Source organism: Esox lucius, chromosome 15 (genome assembly GCF_011004845.1).
Source record: "Esox lucius isolate fEsoLuc1 chromosome 15, fEsoLuc1.pri, whole genome shotgun sequence".
NCBI classification, from domain to species: domain Eukaryota; kingdom Metazoa; phylum Chordata; class Actinopteri; order Esociformes; family Esocidae; genus Esox; species Esox lucius.
In genome coordinates, this window is record NC_047583.1 from 10,007,869 (window position 1) to 10,032,308 (window position 24,440).

General features: G+C 43.2%; 1 protein-coding gene across 10 annotated transcripts in view; it reads right to left on the minus strand.

The window, feature by feature from the left end:
* myt1lb (myelin transcription factor 1-like, b) overlaps positions 1 to 17,255 on the minus strand; it is a 103,933-nt gene extending 86,678 nt beyond the window's left edge. For 4 of the 10 annotated variants that reach the window (XM_010879130.4, XM_010879129.4, XM_010879134.3 and 1 more), the window contains exon 1: positions 16,485 to 16,844. The gene's annotated coding sequence lies outside the window, so the exon portion shown is untranslated. Of the gene's footprint in view, positions 1 to 12,791; positions 12,868 to 16,462; positions 16,846 to 17,168 lie in introns of those variants that run through there. The other 6 variants (XM_010879136.3, XM_010879135.3, XM_010879133.3 and 3 more) reach the window with 4 other exon arrangements.
* Between the last annotated feature and the right edge of the window lie 7,185 nt (positions 17,256 to 24,440).

A 24,440-nucleotide genomic window follows, 5' to 3' on the forward strand; every position in this document is an offset into this window, starting at 1 on the left:
TTTGACAGTCTGGAAAACAACCCTTTTTCAATAGCAGGGTTGTCCATGTGTCATATTGGGTTAACTGGCTAGAGACAGTTAATAAGATTAGATAGATAGACAGATAGACAGATAGACATATAGACAGAAAGACAGACAGATAGATGGATAGATAGTTTTGAGTACACAGTGATAGAATATCTGAAAACATTGCAGCAAACTAAAAATTGCACTATTGGCAGACCAGGCTCTTGAGAGAAGACAGGGTGAAAACTGACCAAAACATTTGGTGGAAATGGAGCTGCACTTTCAAATCTCCTGCCAAGCAGATAATAATGGAGTCACATATACCCACAAGTTATGCCCACATAGAATGTATAAACACTGTAAACATACCCACCTGTAAGTCAAAATGCAACAGGAGCTGGAACATTCTGTTGCCTGTTATCCAGAGAAAAGAGCAATCAGTGTAGCACATTTAACAATGTGCATGTAAATCGACATGAGAAACAGGATTCTCTAATCTGATAAAACCAAGGTTGAACTATTTGGCCGGAATGTCAAGTGTCATGTCTGGAGGGAACCCGGCAGCGCTTACCACTGGGCCAATACCATCACTGAAGTGAAGCATGGTGGTGGAAGATTAATGCTTTGGGGATTTCTCTTTTTTAGCAACATAGACTGGGAGACTAGTCACAATGAAAGGAAAGATAAATGCAGAAGAGTACGGCCATATCATACGATGAAAACCAGCTCCAGAGTGATCAGGACCTCAGACTTGGGTGAAGATTAATCTTGCAACAGGACAGGAACTGCCAAGACAACGCAGGAATGGCTTTAGGACGAGTTTGCGCTGTGTAGCGATGTTCCCCATCTAACCCGATAGAGCTTGAGAGGAAACTCCCCAAATACAGGTGTGCCAAGTGTGTAGGTCCATAACCAAAAAGACTCAAGGCTGTAATCGTTGCCAAAGGTGCTTCAACAAAGTACTGAGTAAAGGGGGGTTCTGAAAACTAATGTAATTGAGGTATATCTTTTTTTTCATAAAACTATTTTGGCTCGGTCATGATGGGGTATTGTGTGTAGACTGATGAAAAAAAGGCTGTAACTGTAACAGTATGTTGAAAAACTGAAGGGGTCTGAATACTTTCTAAATGCACTGTGTAATATACACTCACCTAAAGGATTATTAGGAACACCATACTAATACTGTGTTTGACCCCCTTTCGCCTTCAGAACTGCCTTAATTCTACGTGGCATTGATTCAACAAGGTGCTGAAAGCATTCTTTAGAAATGTTGGCCCATATTTATAGGATATCATGTTGCAGTTGATGGAGATTTGTGGGATGCACAGCCAGGGCACGAAGCTCCCGTTCCACCACATCCCAAAGATGCTCTATTGGGTTGAGATCTGGTGACTGTGGGGGGCATTTCAGAACAGTGAACTCATTGTCATGTTCAAGAAACCAATTTGAAATGATTTGAGCTTTGTGACATGGTGCATTATCCTGCTGGAAGTAGCCATCAGAGGATGGGTATATGGTGGTCATTAAGGGATGGACACGGTCAGAAACAATGCTCAGGTAGGCCATGGCATTAAAACTCTGCCCAATTGGCACTAAGGGGCCTAAAGTGTGCCAAGAAAACATCCCCCACACCATTACACCACCACCACCAGCCTGCACAGTGGTAACAAGGCATGATGTGGATCCATGTTCTCATTCTGTTTATGCCAAATTCTGACTCTACCATCTGAATATCTCAAACGAAAACGTGACTCATCAGACCAGGCAACATTCTTCCAGTCTTCAACTGTCCACTTTTGGTGAGCTCGTGCAAATTGTAGCCTCTTTTTCCTATTTGTAGTGGAGATGAGTGGTACCCGGTGGGGTCTTCTGCTGTTGTACCCCATCCGCCTCAAGGTTGTGCGTGTTGTGGCTTCACAAATGCTTTGCTGCATACCTCGGTTGTAACGAGTGGTTATATCAGTCAAAGTTGCTCTTCTATCAGCTTGAATCAGTCGGCCCATTCTCCTCTGACCTCTAACATCAACAAGGCATTTTCGCCCACAGGACTGCCGCATACTGGATGTTTTTCCCTTTTCACACCATTCTTTGTAAACCCTAGAAATGGTTGTGCGTGAAAATCCCAGTAACTGAGCAGATTGTGAAATACTCAGACCGGCCCGTCTGGCACCAACAACCATGCCACGCTTTGGTTCAGGAGATTGTCTTGACCAGGACCACACCCCTAAATGCATTGAAGCAACTGCCATGTGATTGGTTGATTAGATAATTGCATTAATGAGAAATTGAACAGGTGTTCCTAATAATCCTTTAGGTGAGTGTATACTGTAGATAAATGAAAGTGCTTATAATCCTGAATGCTGATTGGCTGATAGCTGTGGTCTTTGAGACCGTATACCACGGCTATGACCTCAAGTCAGTTTTTACTGCTGTAATTGCCTTGGTGACCAGTTTAAAAGAGCGATAAGGCATCTTGGAGGTTTGTAATGTATTGCCAATATACCACAACTGAACAGTGTCCAGGCCCTCCGCAATGTGTCCTGCGTAAGAATAGCTCTTAACCGTGGTGTATTGGTCATGTACCACACCCCTTTGTGCCTTATTGGTAAATATAGATAGAGAGGGATAGAAAGAGAGTTACAGACGTATATATGGAGATATATGAACGTAGATAGATAGATATGGAGAGTTTTAACGATGAACGCGGAAAACGTGTCACTCATTGTTCAGTCGCTCTCATTCTCTTCCTCCTTTCCTCTCCCTGCTATCCTATACTCTCTCTTCACATGGAGAAGAGGCAGATGTGCTGTGTTGTGCTCCTCAGTGTGCCAGTGTATAACCGTCTGTTGTGTGCGCCTCGCGAGCCGCGTCTGTTTTTAGCCACGACTAATAAAACCAGCCCCCCCTTTAGCTCCGGCGCTCTCCTCCTCGCTATCTCTCCTCAGTACCAGGGCAGCCGGAGATGAAAGAGGCAGATGCCAGGAAAGAGTTAACCGCCCCCTCCTCCCCCCCGCCACACAGCTGGGCCCTGGGAGACTTTGCATCCAAACCCTCATAACAGTCAAGCCCAATTACTGAGCTGGGCGCGCCACGACATACAGACCAAGGGAAAGCCAGAGTGCCCTCCCATACATGTTGTCAGTGCCCCTTAACCCATAGTTAGGGCCCCTGGAAATGTCGCACAGGACTGATGGTGGAGGAGTCTAGAGAGGAGTTCCACCCAGGTAGAGGGCACACAAACAAGGGTTGAAGGAGAGAACCAACTCCAGCCTGCTGGAGCTGCTGAAGCTGTGATTAGATAGTCTGAGATCAACACACTAGTCAGATAACTCACTTCTGAAACCCCTAACTCCCCTATTCCTCCCTACATCCCTCCCTCCCTCCCTGGGCGAGTCTCCTGCTGCAGCACACACACACAAACAATCACAAAGACACGCACACACACACACAAACAATCACAAAGACACACACACACTTCATCTCTCCCTCCCTCTCTCTGCAATCAGGGTTGTATGTTCCATACTGAAGGCCTCAGTGGACAGAATGAAACCAGAGAGAATATCCTCCTCTGCTCTGCTGAAAGGAAAGTGACTTTGTACGCCTCTTCAAGCCACCCCTATACAGTACTGTATATCTATAATACTAATCGAATCTCAATCAGTGAATGTCACTAATGACCGGCAGGAAGTTGTGCAAATTAACTAGCACAAAGCTACTCACAGTACAAAGCACAAATAAGCAATACTTGTCTTTTTTCTCTAATTTATTTATGCTTACTGTTCTGTGAGATTTGGGATAGAAAGGTGTCCTTGAATGGCAGGTGATTAAGTGACACTGTGAATATGTCGGCTGTGTTGATCGAATTCCATGTTATGTTTAGTTTTTTCAGTTGTGGATTTGTTAACTGAATCCTCTCCTGCCATGGACCGAGGTCCTTCTGTCACCATGAGAGAGAGTGTAAAATGGACGTACGAATGTGTGAGCCTGTGTGGCTTCATGTTGTCCTTCCTCTGTGTGTCTGATCTGGGCAGAGCGGAGCAGAGAGGACGCCTTTGGCTTACAATCATGGCCTTTTTAATCACTCTTTTTCACACTTCACTGGGAATTGGTCGCTCTCCCCCGAAAAACATTGTTTCGTAGAATTATCAGCTGCAAGCAGCATATCGGCTAATTATACATGCAAGGTAATGCTGGAAGCCGCTGTGCATATCTAATCCTGTGCATGTGTCAGGCTGTGGAGGTCACATCTGTCCTAGCTGGCTGCTCTGTGGTGTCGGGGATTTTATACTTCTGTCACTCTGTGGCGAAGTATAAAACGGCTAAATATCTGCGCTGTACGAAATGATGCTATAAGCTTAGCTTAGCTTGTACGCGCCAATTTACTAAATCGCACACTTGCAGCACCGCAATTTGCATGATAATCAGTCTGTATGAAGTGTGTTGCTAAAACAGATTTAAGCTGCGTGCTCTGATTCTGAAATACAGTACGCTGTTATTGCTCCACTCACACATTATCATACTGAATAATGCCGCTGTCAATTGCAGCGGCATTGTAAGACGAATGCAGTACCTCCACGACATTGTGGCGGGCACGCACGCACACACACACACACACTCACTTACATTTACACACCCTCATAATCACATACACACACCCTCAGACAAACAAAAATACAGACTAGTAACTTGTGAGGGGAAGCCAAGGAGCAGAGGCTCCTCCTCAGTGACTCACCCAGACGGTCACCACACACACACACACACACACACGTACAGTTGTCACACAACATCCTAGCCTAGCCAGCCGTCAGACAGCATCAGGCACATGTCTATATACCACTGGTGACAGGTGTGTCCTGCCAGTCACGCACAGCCAACACCAGTCAGGCCCTCACTCCACTGTGTGTGTGTGTGTGCCCCTGCCTTATAGGCAGCCCTCCCCATACTGCAGTGAGGGGACAGAGAGGCCGTCGTGCCATACTGAGCCTCAGTCACGTCAGGCCTAATATACTGCTCCGTAAGAGGGGTGAGATGCTGTTCCTGACTACTATGTAGGGCCGTCGTTCGGTCACTCTCGTACGGACCCAGTCTGGTCCAGAGCACCACGTTGTGTTTAGGAGCATTCTGAACCCTCTCCGTGCTTAAAATAGTTGGAAAACATGTCATTGTGGAAGAGGATGTATGTGGCTGATTTAGTCTTATTCTAAGTGTAACTGTTTTCCATTGAATTATGTCATATTACGCACATTTCCCTGGGGTGGGTGAATCGTGTTACAAGTTGTTTTCTTTGACTAAAATAAATGTGAATGCTTAAAAGAAATCAACGTCATGTATTGAGTTTTTGTCATTTTTGACTTCTGTCGCTATTCCAGACCACTATGTCAAATGTTTTTGTGGCCTAACATTAGTTCCCTGACCACTCAAATAAATACCAACCCAGACACTCACATTTCCCTGCAGAGATATGAGTTAATCAATGGGTGATTGGTAGCCAACCCAAGATCTTGGAGGTTTGTCCTTTAGAAGAGCGTAAACAGCACATGTAGCAGCAACAACTCACCCCTTTTCCATGGACTTCCATGCAACAACCCAAAAACACGCTATGAATGATGTAGAATTAGATGGGAAATTATAGAACACTGTAGGACCATCTAGCTAGGAACCCTTATTTTGGATTAACGCTACAACATTCCATTGTCATCATTCACATTCACCAAGACATTAGGTATATATCATACATCTGATGTTCTTTTTTGACTGCACCATTTCCATTCTGGCTAATTTTGACCTCAGTAATAGGCTTAGATTTACCCCCTTCGTGTCCCAGCATTCAGTATGATCTGGAGTCAGAGGCTTGTAAAGACATGTTTGATCTGCCTGGATACAAGACACTATTGAGATACAAATAAATTATAGACTGAACCTTTTAACCACACAATGTTTGGAAGCTGTAGAATGTTTTATTAAGAAATTGCAATTTACCAGTAATAATATATATTTATTAATCATTGTCTTGTATTTTACCTTTTAAGAAACCTGGGAGGGTTTTTAAACAATTTAGTACTCAAGGGTGATTACTGAGTATTTTTGTCAGTTTAAGAGGTCAGGGTCAGGGTCAGGCATAGCGGTTAGGGATTAGGTAAAATATGATTAAGGTTGCTGAAGGCTGTATGTGTGGTCTTGCATTACAGTTGAGGTTAGGGTTTAATTAGGTTCAGTTATACTTAGGTTTATAGTGTTGAGGTTAGGATTAGGTTAACGTGTGTGAGCACATTTGTGTGTGTGTGTGTGTGTGTGCATTGAGGTGTGTCTGTCATACAGTGCACCAACCTCCCACTGCAGCGATATCTCTAAGGTTTTTTTACATTTAGTAATTCATTGTGAGCGGTCAACATAAGGGCTGGAGGTTTAGGACAGGCAAAAAACTGAAATTCACAAAACCAGGATTGCTTTTTATACCTATTGCCATGAAGCTCACATGATGGCAGTGATGCTCAAAAGACAGTCATCTAATTTAAACTGGTATTTGTGCAACCTTGCCGGTGTGTGTGTTTGTGTGTGTGTGTGTGTGTGTGTGTAGGAGTGGGGCAAAGAAGACCAGGGGACACTAGCAGGGCGGACTGTGCAAACGTGTCAGATTGAACCGTCCTTCACGCTCCACATTAGCCCTGGAGCCTCCAAACCCCAGAGAGGGCTTAGCGTTACCAGACCAAATAGGACGAGACGAGAGCAGGGAGAGAATCATCATTCTGCCATATACATCCTCTACAAAGCCCACACAGCTCTTTTAGAGATCAGCTAATCATCCGTTCCATCTGTTTCATGTTCCTCCAATATTTTTCTCCATTATGGACCTTGATGTACAGGCACAGAAATGATTGAAACAATGATTTTCTGAAATATCAGTCGTCATTAGCTCAAACAAAATGGCACAAAATAAGTAGGAGCGCAGGCAATACAGTCCTGATAGCCAAAACTAACACGGAGAATCGAGGACATAACACAAGGAAATTTCCAATCTGTTTGCATTTTCAAAGCTTACTGTGTCCTGCCTGCGTTCATCTTTTTTAAACAGTATATGATAAATGAATATACTGCACGCGTATATATTTTCTGTCATATTTAGCATGTTACATCTACTGTCTGATGCTCAGTGCAACGTCTCTCTAGAAAGAGCAGTCTGTTATGTAAGATGGCAATGAGCTCGCCATGCTTTCCTGTACAGAGCTATTTTGGAACAGCTCACATCCAAAGATGTTGGGCCGAGAGGCGGGAAAAATAGGTCACTACAAGAGTGTGGCAGCAACCTTATTATAGGATGAAGGAGACGGCGAAAAAATCCAGGATGTATTTACAAATAAACTATAGCAGTATGCTATAATAAACTACAGCAGTGTGCTGTGTGCCATAAGAGATCCACAGAATGTACGGAAGCAGAGAGGTGAGACCATTCCTAACATAATGTTTAGAATGAAACGTGAATAGACGTCTCCTTTCCTCATTTATATTTGCGTGGACACACACCAGGGAAGGGAACGTGTCTGCAGTTCTAGCCGCTGCACGGCGGTACGTGGAGCCTGGGAGAGGAAGGGAGTGGAGGAGAGACGGACGGGTGGAAAGGGGGCCTGGTCGTGCGGTCTCAGCAGTTTCTGGGGATCTGGGTGAGGCCCCCAGGTACCAGGTGGAACTGCCCTACTTTCAGGAGCTGTCTCTGGCCTGTAGCACAGAGGTTCCCAGCTCCAGTCCTTGAGTACCCGTCACAGAAATATTATATATTGTATTTAGTAGACGGTATGTACAGTAGATTTTAGTCGACCAATTCGATTTGCATAGCAGCATCACCAAAGATCCACCAGTGAGTTCGGCAAATGGATCATGTTTCAGCACACGAGGGTCTGTCAGGGTAATGAGCTCACAGTGAGAGACGCCCAGTGTCACTACTTGCTGTGTGAGTTTGAATCCCCCATGAGATGATATTTGTAGACTTACTGTACATCCACTGTAGCATGTTGAAGGGTACTGCAGTCATCACTGCATTAATGGAGGTTAAGGAGGAATTTCATATGGTGCTTGGCCTGCATCTGTAGCTACTGTCACAAAGGTAGTCAGAGCCAATACAAGTCATAGAACATTGTCAAATAGGTTTTTATAACTGGCCTTTTTCATTAATGAGCGGGTAGGTCTGTCTATGATATTGAGGCAACACCTGCTAGGTTGTATGTGCTACGTCAGCATCCTCATTAAGTGCATAACATGTGTTAGTGTGATTAGTAATGTACATGGCACTTTATGTATGGTATGTATTTTACTTCAGTGGTTCTTGGAATCATCCCACTATAAGTACGTGTAAGGTCGTCTTCCTTACTTTAAGACCCTAATCTCCACATGTTTACTTGAAGCCCCTCCCCCCAACTCCACATCTTTACCTTTAGGCCCCTCCCCTAACTCCACAACTTCACGTCAATGCCCCCCCCCACAACTCCACATTTTCTCCTTTAGACCCTACGCCAAACTCAGCATCTTCACCTTAAAGCCCTCCCTCAGTTTGATGACAAGCTGTTAGCACACGTCGCTGAAGAGTCAAGTGTTAAATGGAACCTGTGCCCTGGTTATTACCGAGGTGTTATGTTATGTGATGCCAAGCGTTGTAATGCTGCAACAAAAGATTTAGTCTACCGCAACCGGGCAACCATTCACATCTCTGCAGTATTTTAAACGGTTCTCTGTTTGAACAGTTTAAAATAAAAACAAATATTTTTGGAAGCTGCCTTGAGTCTTTTGATGCTGTTGGTTTTATGCATGCTAAGTTGTTCACAAACTTTTTCACAAACTTTGTCAAGAGTTTTATTGTGATTTATTATCTTATTGTGTGTCTGCTTTGGATTTACCAATATATTGAGTTTTTAAACTGCAAGTATCTTGCCCCAATGAATGACTGCAAAAAGAGGCTTAGAAACAAATCAATCGCTTAATCTCAACAGCACAATCTTACACAATTCAATGACAGTTCTGACACTGCAAAAAAAAACAACACATAATCAAAAATAAGTGCTATCCAATTGTTGCCTGAAACGAACATAGCAGCATTCCACAGTTCAGAGTTTGATTTGTCTAGTCGAGGCAGCCTGTAAGTGGTCAAAATTGAACCCAAATCATGAAAACTTTTTGTTGGACAAACAAAGACTCCCTGTCTAGAACCAGTTACTCTATTGATTAGAACGGTGTGTGTCGGTGAGTGTGTATGTGCGTCTGTGTGTTTGTGTATACGTGTGTCTGTGAGAGTGTGTGTGTGTGTGTGTGTGTGTGGAGGATCACTCCAGATTGCCATGAAAATTTGACTATTGTCCAAGTCACCAGGACGTCGATATCTTCCTTTCAAAGTCCCCAGGAGGTCGATATATACCTTTTAAAGCGGCCTTTAGGAGAACCAGTGATGTTTATTACCCTAAAATAGACTTGCAGCTTGCTAGGGGATATAGACGGGATGGTGGATTAGCACAAGCTCCATGTCCCAACACTAGGCAATCGTTTCTGGGGGTTTTAACCCTTTCCCAAACCTTAACCCTTAAACTTGGAAGTCTGAACTCAACCGTTAAATATCACTGTTTACATGTACATAGAGCATGCACTTGATACATAGAGCATGCACTTGATACATAGAGCATGCACTTGATACATAGAGCATGCACTTGATACATAGAGCATGCACTTGATACATAGAGCATGCACTTGATACATAGAGCATGCACTTGATACATAGAGCATGCACTTGATACATAGAGCACACACTTGATACATAGAGCATGCACTTGATACATAGAGCATGCACTTGATACATAGAGCATGCACTTGATGCAAATAAAAGTGTTTATCTGAAGTGAAAATATGTAGCTTTGTTTTGTTTGCACAGATGCATTGTGAGGGTTTGTGTGAAGCCGGTCATTCTTAGAGGAGACTAGTGAGTGCTGCTGTCCTGTCATCCTGTGACTCCTCTCATTGGCTGTCGTCCTTTGGACCAGAGTTGAAGGCTGGGGTCAGGCCACCCTCAGAGATACACTATGACTCAAACACCATCCCATCCAAGAGCCCGGATAGGCACGCACATGCACACACACACACACACACACACACACATCTTGTGTTCTGCATGCAACACGGTCGTGTGTTTAGCTTTCACTCCCCTCTTGTTTGTTACGTAGGTGAAAGTTACATCAAATTAGAAAAAAAAAACACGTATTGACTATATACACAGCGATATTCAACAGACAATCCCCCTTCACTCTCACATTCACTAGTTTCATCCCAACTGGTGTCACTTGCCGTTATCAATTACTCATTAGTCAGTGCAATATCCCCCCAATATTGCTGCAGTGCAACTGGGAGATTTTACATTGATCAAAACCGACAAATCTGATTTAAAGACCAGGCACAAATAAGGAGTGGGCGCCCTCCCCAATCTGGCTAATGAATAATGGATGGGTGTTTTCAAATCATTTTCCAATATCACACTTCTCCCCCAACCCAGCACGAGGTACGGAGGATTACTTTCTTTTTTTTCATTTCTTTGTATCCTTTCTCTTTCCTCTTTTTCAAGTGACAGAAACACACACCTGAAATGTATCAGACACCAACTCGGAAAAGGTTAAAATTCAACAGGAATTTTGGGATTAGCATTTCTGTGAGATCTTAGAGGTGCCTCTCTATCTCTCTTGCTGCTTCCTGTGTGGGTGAGACAAGGAGGCTCCCACGTGAATGATAACCCTAACCTATTGACCACTTAGACCTCTGTTAACTACTGATTATCACAACATTTATATTTTACAAAAACACCACCGCTGGCCAGCAGTTCCAGTAGCCTTTTGTCAAATGTCAAGTTCTCTGTGTGGCAAATATGTCCTTAATTGTAGGAAGCTAAACTATGTTAAGAACATAATTATTTTAGTGTTGCCTGGCTACAGCAATCCATAAAACAAACAAACATGTAAATCTAAAGCAACCGGTTTGATTACCAAAACACATATATATATATATATAGTTTTAGGGGGGGGGTGGGGGGGGTTGGCTGTCTGCCTGAGTGAAATAGGTCAGTCTAGCTCCAGAAACGGAACAGTTTCACTCTTAATACAATAGTTGGCTTGAACGCCGGGCAGACTGACAATGGCACCACAGGGTCAGACATAAACAGGCTATTTACCTCAGAATCCCAGTACAACATGACACTATTGTTGGTGTTTGTTCTGCAAGGTAAGCACAGGCAAGCCCACGCCAAACCCACTCCAGGCCAGGGAGGGCTAGCCTGCACCAGTTCTGGCTTATTTTACATTGCCGATTAGGAAGACAGAAACAGTTGGATGTGAGGTGACATTTAACGGAAAATAAATTATCTGCTAAAACATATGCAGTACTTTTTTCGGAGGATTATTACAACGACAGCGTTGTTGTCCGTCATTTGATCATTTGTAATGGTTTAGTCTGCCTAGGGGCTGGCGTGGAGCAAATGAGCAGTGGCACCAAACGTGGCACCAAATGACCAAATGTGGGCATCTTACATAGGTCCATTGTCTAACCAGCAAAGGGCCTATAATGGGCAGGAAAATATGGGGTTATTTCAGGCAAAGTGAGGCCTGACGTAACTACGCTTGGGGCACACTGGGCACAACGCACCGGGGCCAGTCATTCAGCCCCTGTCAGGCCGACGCAGGCATGTCCGCTGGGTTGGTTCGGCACGTCAAAATACATCCGATTATTAACGCCGAGAAAGGAGCGCCCAGTACAGCACGTGAACCTCGGGTGGGGTGACGTCACCGGTACAGCCGCTTCCCTAGAGATGGTGCATCCCATCACGGCCAGTTGGGTAGAAATGCGACCAGTGGAGCCCCTGTCCACTGCATTATCACCAGCCACAGCCCGTGTGACTAATGCAGATGTGAATGGTAGCGACAGCGGCGGATGAGTGTGGGTGTCAGCCTAGCCCTGCGCAGGTGACTGGTGTTCTTGGTGATGAATGCATGTGGCATGGGAGCCTGTTATGCCACAAGGAGAAAGTGTCCATTAATCACTGCACTCCTCAACTCTCCTGGCTTTCCACATTACCCCGCGCGCGCTCCAACGGGCCTGATTGGTTTTTAATTGGCCTGCTCACCAAGAAATACATCATGTTTCCCCCCTGGAAGCCAGGGAGGTATGGAGCTACTGTGGCCATGAGGAAGTGTGTTCTCAGACAGATTCCAAAACAGCATCTATTGCACTATTAAACCAGATACTTCTGGTAAAATAAGACCATTTACCGATACAGACATTTTCTTCTTAATTTTTGTAATTTAGCTGACACTTATTCAGAGTGACATGCATACATGGGGTGGATGAATGAACAAGCTGGGGGCCTGTATGGTATGATGACCTGGGTTAGCACCCTGAATTATGAACTGTGTGCTATAGGAGTTTTAGTGGTGACAACGTGTCAAGGTACGTTTTATGTCCAGTCCGAAAGATGTTAGCCTACACAGGGCAATGTCCCCTTCACCGCCCTGGGGCAGTGTAATTAGATTTTTTTTAGGACTGAGGGAATAGTGTCCCATAGCAGACCTTTAACACCAATTCCAGCAGCATCTGGTTTCTCATCCAGGGACCGACCAAGACCGACCTTGGATGGCTTTCCGAGGCAAAGGATGCAGCGTACTACGCTGCTGCCTATAAAGCTCACCCACAGCCGTCATGAATCAACGAGGCCCACTGGATGCACTGTTCTGCCATTATAGAAGGATCAGTGATAAAGCTGCAGAACTTACCTTGGATCAGTCCGTCAAGGCAAGCGCACATCAACAGCATCGAAGATCACATCAGCGGTCACAAATGAAGCTTTTCTTGACAAAACGCGTGAGTAACATTTGCTATAGGGAACAAAAATGAAGAGCAACTGAAGGAAAATGCTGCGGAAGTGTTTCAATGAATCGTGACCACAGCCGATTTGATCCCAGTAATGAATCATCAACCTCCTCCGTCCCTCATCATCCTGGCCGACGGACAGTAAATATAAGTACATTCCTGAGTCAGAGTGATAATATGCCATGGCATGGGTGTGCTCTGGGGGGGCTAGCTAGCTGGGATGTAAGCCTATTTGCTGTCTCCACAGGGGGGTGGTGTGATCCTCCACTGGGTGGTGTAGATAGGCCACTGGGTGGCCCAGGGTTAACACGCTCTATGGGGAGAAACACCCTCGCTCAGGGGCTTATTCATCAACTCATAATAACACAGACACAGACATGTGACCACTCAACTCAGACTTGTCCATGTCAAACAGACTAGGCAGTGTTAACCCACATTCATCCTAACGTAAACAATATTAGACAATAAAAAATGTGCTAGCTTGCTGCTTTGTGGCATAACTACCCAGCACAAAGAGACGACTTATGATTGTCTTTCAGTCATTCAGCAGACACTCTAAGCAAGAGCAACATACAGTAGTGAGTGTATACTTGTGGGACTCGAACACACAACCTTAGCATTACAAGCACCACTATTTTATCAAGTGAGCAACATGGGAGATTTTTTTAATTGTAATATTTTGTGTACATCCGACATTAACATACATGATACCGCAGCTCTGTGATGATACAATAGCTTTTTCCAGTGACAAAACAAGTAACATTATTTCCTGTGTCTTGGACAACTCCCAAATTCCCCGATTTTAGTACCTTTTAACTTTCAGAAGGGGAGATTTTGCCCATGATACCCATTTCGACCCAGAACCTAATTGACCATCTGCGTTAACCAAGATTAACTTACTTCAGGCAAGCTAGCGCTACCACAGTCAGAACAGGGAGGCTAACTAGCATTACCATCAACAACAAACGTAAGCTAACTAACATTATCATAGTCAACAAAGACAAGCTAACTAGCCTTACCATCAACAACGCAGACAAGCTAACTAGCATTACCATTGTCAGTTCAGAAAAGCTAACCAGCATGCCCGTAGTTAACACTGACAGGAATTGTTGTGTAGATATACGTTTCAGTAGGGTTAGCGTGTAAAGAATTCCCAAAGGACATTTAACTGCTCATTCACTGGTGTGCTTAGGTGTGGGGATTAAACTTGTGGGGACCAGAAAAACAATTGTCTATGTTCCTTCTCCCCGAACCTTAACCTCACTAACCTAATATGCCTAAAAACTGACCCTAACCCTAAAGTTTATGCTTAGACTTTACCTAGCCCTGGTGCCTACACCTAACCCATAATGCCTAAAAATGTATCTGGTCCCCACATGTACATGTAGATCTAAATTACACATTCCACCATTCCCACTATACCAAACACACATTCCTTCATTTTCATTACCACACACACACACACACACACACACACACACACACACATACACCCGCACACACACAGACCGTGATGAAGTGATGCAGTGGTTGTTATGGAGATCATAACTACTTCTCCAGTTGCCAGGAATAGAATCACAGAAAATGTTGACAATGGTTCAGAGGTTATTCTGTGCTGATGTTGTTTATTAAGAAATCATTAAAGAGAGTTTAAGCACTAATACGCTCTTCCCATGATAGCCGACCTTTAATCAACAAAACCTGTCATTGAATACAGACTCACCAAAGGCACTCAATCAACAAAACCACGTTTTTTTATTATTTTATCTAAAAGAATGTAATAACTAAATTAATTCACTAAATGATTAAAACCTGCAAAATTAACTTTGATATCACTGGAATTTATTGTAATAAAATCCATTCACATATAAATGGACAGTAATGTGGACAAGAATGACCCAAGATGGTAACTAGTTTTCTATCTTACCTCCTGATACTGTTTTGATTATTGGGACCATTCATGTGCTGAGGAAAAGGTGACTATGAGAGGAGGGATGGAATGTAGGAATGGATGGATATATGCAGGAAGAGGGTTCCCAGGGAGAGCTGTTTGCACTGTGAGAGTGCTATTCCTCTATAATTTAATCACATTTGGCTGTCTCCCTGTCTTCAGCACAGCAAAGCATGTTAGGTACCGCGTTGACACACGAGCCCACGCACGCACAGACTCCACCACCCCCGCTACCTCCCCCCATCTCCCATCTCCCATATCCCTCTTTCTCTCCCTTCTCCCCCTTCACTACCCCCCCCCCACCCCCAAGGAGCTCACACCAACACAGTGAACAAGGTCTGATGATAAGCGAGACATTTCCTTCCTCGTTCAGCCACCAGAAAAAATGACCCAGAACATCCTTTCACCAGGCAGCCTCAGCTGAATCATGTTATCCTGCCTCCTCTACAGTATTAAACACCTCCAGTAATAAATACTATGTACAGAATATTGTATAATTCACATAATGAAATAGAAATTGGAAATAGAAATTATACAGAAATAGTCAATGTATTAATCATAATAAAACTTCATCGCCATTATATATTTTGTTCTGCTATCTATTTATTTACTCGACACTGCCAGAATAGAAAATATTTATGCATGCTTTCATCAAAAAGAAAAGTATTTTTTTGTGAGAACAAAAAGTGTAGACAGGCACAAGTGTTTCTGTTTCCTCTCTAGGCTTTGTGTTGATTGTCAGTTTTGTTACAGCCAGAGAAACATGTTGCAGTGTCTCAGTCTTGTGCTCAATGCCATGGGGCCACCCAGCAGCCCGTACTATAAAGAAGAAAGTATATTAGCTATTGAGTCCAAAGGGACAGGTGAGTGTGTGTTTGTGTGTGTTTCTTCATGAGCCTGCACAGTTGTGAGAGTGATTTCATATTACTGCAATGTAATATTTGAATCCCTGTACTGTACGCAGCATGCCACTATGATACATGTAATGATATTAAGGTTTCTCTCCACAAGAACACAAGGTGATACTGGCAAAATGACAAAACTGGTTAAAAGTCCAGAAGGCATTCTGTCAGCCAAATAACTTATTCCCATCTGCACTATCATGCAGAGGTAAAAGACATTACCAGCAGGTTGCTGAACACTTTTAATTGCTATTCAGCAATGTGTGGATTCAAAACAATACTTCAGCTCTGACATTTCGTATATCCTTAAAAAACGACAGCTATTTGTCGCAAAGGAATTTGTAATAACCTTGAAAAGAAAGCATGAAATCTCCCAAACTCTGTAGCACATTAATGACAACAGATGAATGCTAACAATCCAACAGAAAGCATAAGCATTCCCAAAGCAGCAGCTCAACACTGTACCTGTCATTCAAGCAACTTAGCACAGCTTTCTATTAGGACTCACAAAGTGAAGCACAACTAGAGTAGAAATCCAATATAATAACTCAAACATATCTAAATCATCTGTTAAACATGACACTCAACAATTATTTCTTTTTAAGCCAGTGTCATTAGTTCAGTAATTCCTAACTAATATCCACCTCAGTTGTTTACTGTAACTTCCTTGTGGCAATGCACTCTTATCAAAGGTAATGTTGATATAAGTCAATTCACTCACAAGAAGGAAAGATGCAACCCACCAGCCTCAGAATGCAGTCTTCTCAAACTTTTTAATGCTCCAGTATGCTCGTCCTTTTTGACTTTCTTTCCTTTGTCTTCACTTCTTTTCTGTCTTTTCTTTTAATCTTTCTTAATGTTCTTTCTTTTTATTCTCTCTTTTTGACTTTTTTCTTTATTACTTTCTGTCTATCTTTGTCTTGCTTCCTCGCTACTTCTATTTTCTGTTACTCGTTTCTGACCCCTCAAACACACTCAGTGCTCCCTGCTAACTTCTCCTCATCTCCTGTTTGCAAATCATTTTTACGACTTCAGAGTGCGCTGGAGACGACGGAACAAGGGAAAGAGATAGGAGTGAAAGAAGAGACAGAAAGAGGGAGAGGGAAGGAGGAGAGGAGATAATGGTTGAAGGCAGGCAACCAATGGGCCTGGAGCTTAATGGAAAAAAGGAATCAGGGCAGCACCAATGAGGCGAAGCGGAGGGCGAGAGAGAGAGAGAGAGAGAGAGAGAGCAAGTGATGGAGGATAGGCAAGGAAGGGAAGTATGGCGAGAGAGAGAGAGAGAGCGCAGCCGAGAGGAGAGAGTGGCAGAGAGAGGGAGAGAGGAGGCAAACGGACTGCCTGGCAGGGGCTAGCTACCCCAGTGAGACGGAGAGGTGGCGACGGAGGAGAGAATACAGGGAGACAAGGAGAAGTGTGTGGCTTACCGTAGTGTCGCTGGCATCCTCAAACAGCCACGCATGCAGACAGACTCCTCAACGAGACTGACGAATTCCAAAAAAACAACAAAGGAGACAGAACGCCCAGCTGCCTGGTACCCTAAAGCAAGCGTGTGTCTGTTAAGTGTGTGTGTGTGTGTGTGTGTATGTGTGTGAGAGAGAGGGAGAGAGTTTGTTTAATAGCATGTATGTGTGTGAGCGTGTGTGCTAGAAAGAGAGTGAGGGTCGAGGGATGTAATTCTTTTTTTATTTCTCTCTCTCGGTCCTAGGCTCAATTTGTTCTCTCTCTTTCTCTCTCTTTCTCTCTCTTTCTCTCTCTTTCTCCTGCTGTGTACATGTACTGTATGTATTTGAGTTAAACACATATGTTTCTCTCCCTCACAATTTAGCTCTACTGCTCTCTCTCTCCCCTTATCCATCCACCCCCCCTCCATATCTCTCCATCTCTCTCTCTCTCTCTCTCTATCGCCTACATTTATTCTGGGCTGCAGACTGTCTGCTCCCGGCGTCAGTACTTCCCATGGGCCCTGGGTCTCAGGAGTGTGGGAGTGAGGGGAGGGAGTGTGATAGGGAGAAAGGGTGCTTGCTAGCGGAGAGCAGTGCACCGCTGTATTTAACCCAGGAATCAAGGCATCGTTCCATCTGTCCTCCAGGAGCAAGCTAGTCAAGGCTCCTCGGGTCCACCAGTCTGTGTGACTGTGGTTTATCTGTATCGGCTACCTAGATAGTAGAGTAAAGAGGAAGGCTGCTGAACTGGAGCGCACACAGTTAATTAAGACTGTTTTGCTGGCTGGGCTTTGAACTATGTTGAGCAGCATGGTCGGGAAGATAAATGAGTTGGGATGCAGGACAGCCGTGTTCTCAGCCAACACACTCACTCTCTGGGAGTCAGGAGAACCCATTGGCCCAAACCTACGACATATTCACAGAATAATTATGTCCTGCCTTTTTCAAGCAGTGACATTTATAGCCACTCTTCTGTGAATGAAAAGGCAAAAAACAGCAAATGGATTTGCATATTTACCCAGATATGCAAATCAAGAAATGCTAATTTGGTCCCTGAAAACATCGTAATTAGATTATAAATTAGATTCCTTTCGTACCGGACAGAGGTGCTAATTCATTCATTTCAACTGGTGAGTTTCAATGAATTGCTAACGTAGCGTGGACATCCAGGGTGTAGCCTTGGGACAAATGACAGTTGTACCACGGGAGAAGGTTCGCTAGGTTTTATTCCATTTAATATCTTTTAATATTTATGAAGTATAAGTTCAAGACAATAGTTCATTTTAATATAAATACACAAGTAAAAAAAAACTATGACAGTTGTTAAGTCAATAAACCAGAAAACACAAAAAGAGAGATATGCAAAAATAATCTGTTTTGATTCCCCAAAATAACAATACACAAATTGTGCTATATTAAGCAACATTTAGAAGATACAGAGAGCTTTCTTTAGAAATGCTGCCAGGCTAGCAGTGAGTGAGGCATGATAAGTACTCCAGTGGATTGGGACATGGGATGCCCTGAGGGGACTCAATATGAACAATTTCAAATTCGTATTTGGCTATATTGATGCCAATCAACCACTGTTAATTTACATTGCATTCAGGGGTCATAAACAAACAAACACAATTGTAAATGAATGTGGGTATTTTAAAAGATCATTCATTTTACAACTCATCATTGCGTCAAATTATATTTGTTTAAAAAGCACGAGTATATTAAAGCTAACATACATCTCTCCATTTATTACGACCTTCCTTTGCTCTGGAGGCTAAAACCTTCATGTTTGGTATAGTTAACCAAACATTTAGTCACTGTTGATTTTCATTTGTAGATTCACGTTTACACTCGTAAAAATATATTCCGCTTTCCTTCTGTTTCACTAGTATCCAGTACAGTTTTTGTATAGCCCCATCACACCTGGAGAATGGCCACAGAGACTGAGCAGAAACGAGATGTCTGTAATTGGCTGTGGTGCTGGACAGTTTGCGGACAGCTCCCGGTGCTGAAAAGGAGAGACGAGGAGGCAAGGGAAAAGCCGGTGGCATCTTACCACATGGACAGGCATGTCTTGGACATGAAAGGAAGAGAGGAGGGAAGAGTGGGTTGGTGAGGAGGACTGTGCAGATGGCTGGGTGAAGGAAATATTCAACATAAATATAAGGAAGCACAGAGGGACAGGAGGGGGTGAGGCCAGAGGAGTAAGGGACATCACAGAGCGACAGGAGGGGGTGAGGCCAGAGGAGTAAGGGACATCACAGAGGGAGAGGAGGGGGTGAGGCCGGAGGAGTAGGAGACATCACAGAAGGACAGGAGAGGGTGAGGCCAGAGGACCAAGGGACATCACAGAGGGAGAGGAGGGGGTGAGGCCGGAGGAGTAGGGGACATCACAGAGGGATAGGAGGGGGTGAGGCCAGAGGAGTGAGGGACATCACAGAGGGACAGGAGGGGGTGAGGCCAGAGGGGTAAGGGACATCACAGAGGGGAGGAGAGGGTGAGGACAGAGGGGTAAGGGACATCACAGAGGGGAGGAGAGGGTGAGGCCAGAGGAGTGAGGGACAGCAGTTAAATGCCAGAGCATGGCCGGGGAAAGCATAGGAGGGAAATTATCGAAGCCGAGTGATGGCAAAAGCACCTCCATCAGAGAAGTGGCGGTTATCCCCTCAATCTTACAGTAGAATATAATGACTCGGGATGAGAGGTGGGGAAGGAGCGATAGAGTAGCCCAATTAATTCCTCTGAAAGTAGGTCAAGTTGTGAACGTCTCCACAAGCCTCCCATAAACACAGTTCAATAAACGCATGTTAAAACCCCAAGCCAGAAATAACCCCAGTGAAAAATGAAGCTAATATGGACAAATCCCCAAAGGCCATGTTAGAGAGCACCGCCAACCTAACTCTTGACAAATAGCAAGACGTGACGAACAACAAAGACCTGCTAGAATGTTTTTGCTTTTAAAAGACCCGAACACTCATAGGCACTAAACAAAATGTTTCTTACAGAAACGAATAAGCCTCCTTTTAAGTGCTATCGCATTTGCATTCCTAGCATGACTTCCTTCTGCTAAAAAGACAGGGAACCAGCAGTCAGCTGTGAACAGGATACCGCTCCAAAACAACAATAACAACAACAGAAGCAGCCGCAATGATGCTTCCTGCCAGGCGAAGATAGGGCATGGAGGATGTGAAACAGAGCTAAACACACCACCCTGACTACTGCTGGAATATCTGGTAGAAAGGGAGACAGAGAGAGAAGAGGGGGAGTGAGGAAGACAGACAGTGAGAGAATGGAAAAGGAAAGAAAAAAGACAAAGACAACAAGACAGAGGAAAGAGAGATGGATATAAGGAGAAAGAAAGAGAGCCAGAGAGATAGAGACAGACAGTGGGAGAAGATGAGAGAATAGAGACGGAGGAGAGAAGGAGAGAGAGGAAAGGGCTTGTTATGGTTTGAGAGAGGAGAGTCTAAAGCTTGAATGATGTGTGATGAAGGCAGAGAGTTGGAAGAGATAGAATGGCTGACGTGTCGTGAGACTGGGGAAGAGCTAAAGTGTGAGATGGAAGGATTCTAGCGCTGTATATACAGAGAAAGATGGAGGGGTATGGATAGGTTTTGGGAACAAAAAAGAGAGGGGGAGGGGATATGGGAGGAGGGGCTTAAGAGATTCACAGAATTGAACTGTGCTGGAAAAATGAGAGGGCCTGTACTGTTTAGCACTGAGGAATAAAGGAGACAGAGCGATGAGAGAGACAGATAGAGAGAGAGAGTCATTGTGGGACTGAGGGAGAAGCAGAGAGAAAGAGAGGACAGGGCCTGGGAGTCATCTGTGGAAGTAGGTAGCACATCTGAGACAGGGGGAGCTAATGTCACATAGGATGGGATGACAAATGTGATGGACATGAAAGACTGGGAAAAGCCCCAGGGACTTGCACACACAACACACACACAAAATGTACACACAGCACACACACACAGAACATACACACTGCACACACACATAGAACACTCACACTGCACACACACATAGAACACTCACACAGCACAGCCACATAGAACATACACACAGCATACACACATAGAACATACACACAGCACACACACATAGAACATACACACAGCAAACACACATAGAACACTCACACAGCACACACACATAGAACACTCACACAGATCTACACGATCACTGTTTGCACATCCAGAAACTCAAGCATGTATTTATTAAAATTAGCTTCCTCTGCTCCTCCGTTAATATATGGAGCTGAAATATAATACATAGAATATAAATACAAAACACGTTCACACCACAATAAACAGAAAAACAAACAACAATAAATACACCAATACAAACACCAGAGGGGTATTCCAGAAAAAATGACTGAACATATTCTGGGATCCTTAAACATTTCAGGCTTCTCTTAACCAGATCAGGGAGTAATTTGAATTATTCTGAGTAATCTAAGGGATCTATTCGAGGTCCAATAATTTGTCATGCATATGGAGCACAATTGAGGCTCTGGTGTCAATTGGATTTTCCGTTGAGGGACAGGCTGTAGTGATATGATCTGATTGGTGAATAGGTTCTGTGTTTTATTCACTTAACCTAATAGGTAGCATGTTTGGTTTAAAGCATTTGTTGCTAACGTTTGTAATCAGGCTACATTTCATGCTCTGCTTCTGGAGCCAGACATAGAAGAATGGTGGTTTGACAGAGCTTGGTAAATGACTGAACCTGCTTTCTTGAACACCAATCAGTATACAAACCAATGTAACACCAGAAACAGAATATAAATATTAATTTACAGTACATACAGTACCTACAGTATATGGACATGAATATAAAATTCAATATAAACATCAATACAAAAACCCAGATAATTACAAGAATTAGCATGAATATACAGTACTTACCAATATAAACGCTAATAAATACCAATATACACATCATTATGAACCCCAATATATATATATATATATATATATATATATATATATATATATATATATATATATATATATATACCACTATAAACACCAATAAACAAACCAATACAAACACCAATATACATACCAATATAAACACCAATATACACACCCAGAAACACCAATACAAAAACCAATATACACACTAATACAAACAAGATTATTAATACAAATATAAAGACAATTATACCCATTTATATGAACACCAATATACATACCGATATTATCACAAATATACATACCAATATAAACACAAATATACATTCCAATATAAACACAAATATACATACCAATGGTGCAGTGGTCTCTTAATTTTTTTCACTCTTAACACCAATGAACATTCTAATATAAACACCATTATACATACCAATATTATCAGCAAAAAACATACCAATATAAATACCAATATACATCTCCGTAAAAATTAAGAGACCACTGCACCTTTTTCTTTCTTTTCCAAAAAAGTCAAAAAGGAAGGTTTTGAGTGAGGAACAGAAGGGTTAAAATTAAGAGACCACTACAAATTGAACGCTTCTTTTCTTTTGGAAGGAAGTGGTCTCTTAATTTTTTCCGGAGCTGTATACATATATAGACTCACCTAAAGGATTATTAGGAACACCATACTAATACTGTGTTTGACCCCCTTTTGCCTTCAGAACTGCCTTAATTCTACCTGGCATTGATTCAACAAGGTGCTGAAAGCATTCTTTAGAAATGTTGGCCCATATTGATAGGATAGCATCTTGCAGTTGATGGAGATTTGTGGGATGCACAGCCAGGGCACGAAGCTCCTGTTCCACCACATCCCAAAGATGCTCTATTGGGTTGAGATCTGGTGACTGTGGGGGCCATTTCAGAGGATGGGTACATGGTGGTCATAAAGGGATGGACATAGTCAGAAACAATGCTCAGGTAGGCTGTGGCATTTAAACCATGCCCAATTGGCACTAAGGGGCCTAAAGTGTGCCAAGAAAACATCCCCCACACCATTACACCACCACCACCAGCCTGCACAGTGGTAACAAGGAATGATAGATCCATGTTCTCATTCTGTTTACGCCAAATTCTGACTCTACCATCTGAATGTCTCAACAGAAATCAAGACTCATCAGACCAGGCAACATTCTTCCAGTCTTCAACTGTCCAATTTTGGTGAGCTCGTGCAAATTGTAGCCTCTTTTTCCTATTTGTAGTGGAGATGAGTGGTACCCGGTGGGGTCTTCTGCTGTTGTAGCCCATCCGCCTCAAGGTTGTGCGTGTTGTGGCTTCACAAATGCTTTTCTGTATACCTCGGTTGTAACGAGTGGTTATTTCAGTCAAAGTTGCTCTTCTACCAGCTTGAATCAGTCGGCCCATTCTCCTGACCTCTAGCATCAACAAGGCATTTTCGCCCACAGGACTGCCTCATACTGGATGTTTTTCCCTTTTCACACCATTCTTTGTAAACCCTAGAAATGGTTGTGCGTGAAAATCCCAGTAACTGAGCAGATTGTGAAATACTCAGACCGGCTTATCTGGCACCAACAACCATGCCACGCTCAAAATTGCTTAAATCACCTTGACCAGGACCACACCCCTAAATGCATTGAAGCAACTGCCATGTGATTGGTTGATTAGATAATTGCATTAATGAGAAATTGAACAGGTGTTCCTAATAATCCTTTAGGTGAGTGTACATACCAATATTATCACCAATATACATACCAATATGAACACCATTATACATACTGGTATAAACACCATTATACATACCTATACAAACACCCATAAACATTCCAATTTAACACCAATTTAAACACCTATATTAACACCCATAAATGCTCCAATATAAACATCAATATTCATACCAATATAAGCACCCATAAACATTCCAATATAAACACCCATAAACATACAGTGGATATAAAAAGTCTACACACCCCTGTTAAAATGCCAGGTTCTTGTGATGTAAAATAATGAGACAAAGAGAAATCATGTCAGAACTAATGTGACCTATAACGTGAACAATTCAATTGAAAAACAAACTGAAATCTTTCAGGGAGAAAAATAAAACCAGTAACCTGGTTGCATAAGTGTGCACACCCTTAAACCATACTTTGTTGAAGCACCTTTTGATTTTATTACAGCACTCAGTCTTTTTGGGTAGGAGTCTATTAGCATGGCACATCTTGATGTGCCAATATTTGCCCACTCTTCTTTTCAAAAGCGCTCCAAATCTGTCAGATTGCAAGGACATCTCCTGTGCACAGCCCTCTTCAGATCACCCCTCATATGT